Genomic DNA, 2,513 nt, shown 5'->3' with positions numbered 1-2,513 from the left:
GCTTTTTACACCCCTTGTTTTAATCTCTCAAGTCACATTTTTCCCGGGGTGTAAGGGGTGACCTTCCACGTAGTACACCCAAATGTCAACCTCACTTCCACGTCAGTACAACCTGGACTGAAGACTAACGAGGCTGTGGCGACTGGCACCATGGCCAGTATAATTTTGTTTGTATTGTCCTGTTCTTTTGTCCTTATGTGTGCTGAGTGCCCCTTTACAGCATCAGCTTTTAACAGAAGTCAGAACATTTTAAGATTTTTAGTTACGCAACGTTGGAGTTGTTATTTGTAATGATAAGGGGCTGGCCCCCTTATAATGTGACGGGAGCAAAATAGTCTAAGTGCTGACGCTCCCAAAATTTTAAATTCAAATTCATAAATTCAAATTCAGATTTTTCGGTAAGGGGATATTTCCCCGAATATATTGAAGGGTGCAAAATGGCCTTAAGTGCCGTCGCACCCAAAACTTTTAATTAATTCATTCATACAGAACATGAGATCTTGGTTTACTCTTAAATGTGTAGTATGAAGATTGTATTGAAGTTGTCCTTGGAGCTTCATCTCTCGTGTCTAGTATATAATAATTCTTGGTTGGTCTTAGCTTGGAGAACCTCCTCGTTTACCGCCTTCATCTGGATGTAACAGTGAATTGTGTTTCAATCCACAGTGTCTACACAATTGCCTGAAGTACAGTTCCTAAAATTATGATTTGATCTGAGATAATTATAACAAAATTTGTTGTTGTGAACACACTCTTGTTTGTGGTTCGAACTTACACCTGCAAAAGACCTGCATGAATATAAAGAATGTGCTAGTTTACAAAGATAGCATTGTGGATTTGCAGTTGTAAGGTAATAGTTAGACTGACGGATGTGTTTGTGTTTAAGGTTGACCTTGTATTCGTTGACATTTTTGTTTACCTGAACTGATTTCATTGATTTCAAAGCTTTATATTTCTGTTGTAGAAAGGTGAAGAGTTCCTTCAAGGTAGGGAAAGACTGATCAGTATGGCTTAATTGACATTCCCTTGTGTGAGAATCTAGTTGAGTCAAGAAATGATGTGTCAAAATAACATCTTCTAACAGTGTTTGTAATTGAAGAGCTCGAAGAGCATTTAAGTTACTGGTGACGTCATTGAAGAACTGACGCAATTATATGGCATTTTCCTTGTTAATTGGTTTTACATGCAAGATATTAGTGACATGACTTGCTGCTATCAGTGACGTTTTGTTTTCATATCTATCTTTCAACAACTGCCATGCAATATCGTAATTTGAGTCGGTAATGGCAAAGTAGCGATAAGTGTTTTTGCTTCATTCTCTAATGATGAGCGTAAGTAGTGGAATTTCTGAATTTTAGGAATGTTGTCATTCGTGTGCACCATAGCCTGAAATGAATCTGAATATATTAACCAATCCTGATAATTACCATGAAACGTGGGTAAAGATACCGTGGGTAATTTGATGTGTTTTGTGTCTAATGTTGGAGCATTGTTTACATCATCGGAACCATCTGTAGGTGCAGCTCGTGTTTGTTTGTTTGTTTGTTTATGTTTCTCTATAATGGCTTCCATTTTACCCCATACCTTGTAGTAAACTTCAAAATCCTCACTGTGAGGTTCATGATTCTCGTCTATATCTTATATTCCTAAACGTGTTTGAACTTCTTCATATTTTTCCCACAAAGGTGTTAAATTCTGCAAACGGACTCTTACTTCCTGAACTTCTCTCAGTTTCTTCAAAGGCATTGACGAATGCTTGTGTTCGTGGTAACTGGTCCCTAAGCCCAGCTCCCTTGCGTATCAACACTCTTTTCTCTGCTTCTTCCATCACGAAGGAAAGAGGGCAATATGTGTAGGAAATAGTACGTGATGAAATATGTAAACAAAATATAGTGTAAGCCTAGCTAACTATTGACCTTGATCTCGAAGCTTCCCTGGGCATTGGCTTTGACGTCCTTTCCTTGGCATGCAGGATCCTGTAGTAATGCTCGAAACTGCCGAAATTTATGATTATCAGTCCCTTGATGAGTTACCGTAACAGATAACACTTATTGTCTGTCCACTGCTGATAAGTTCGGAGTGAAGGACATGGTAATGTAGATTAATATAAGTTACACAAGATAAAAACCAGACGGTGAACAATTAACATATTTAATATAAACTGGACGTTATGTCCGAAACATTCAAATACATTGAACCATGATATAGCAAGCATTACACACAGAATATATCTGCTTATGATTTATCTTCTTCTGGCCGTGAAGACCAAGCCTTGTAGCCATACGCTTAATACCTGGACCGTATCATCCCTCCAGGTGTCCCATTAAAAAAAAAAATCAGGTATGCTGATGACCGTATCGATCTGGTGGGCGGCGAACCCTGGTAGACCTTCTCGGAGATGAGTGAGGTGTGCTAGGACCTGGTCCTGGGTATCCGGCTCTGCCTGGGGTAGGTTCTGGTACTGTTCCACCGGGATTTGTTGAATTTCTATTTGGTATCGTAACGTTGAAGTC

Source organism: Lepisma saccharinum (assembly GCF_977018435.1).
Source record: "Lepisma saccharinum chromosome 12 unlocalized genomic scaffold, izLepSacc3.1 SUPER_12_unloc_1, whole genome shotgun sequence".
In the NCBI taxonomy this organism is placed as follows: domain Eukaryota; kingdom Metazoa; phylum Arthropoda; class Insecta; order Zygentoma; family Lepismatidae; genus Lepisma; species Lepisma saccharinum.
This window is presented reverse-complemented; position numbering follows the sequence as displayed.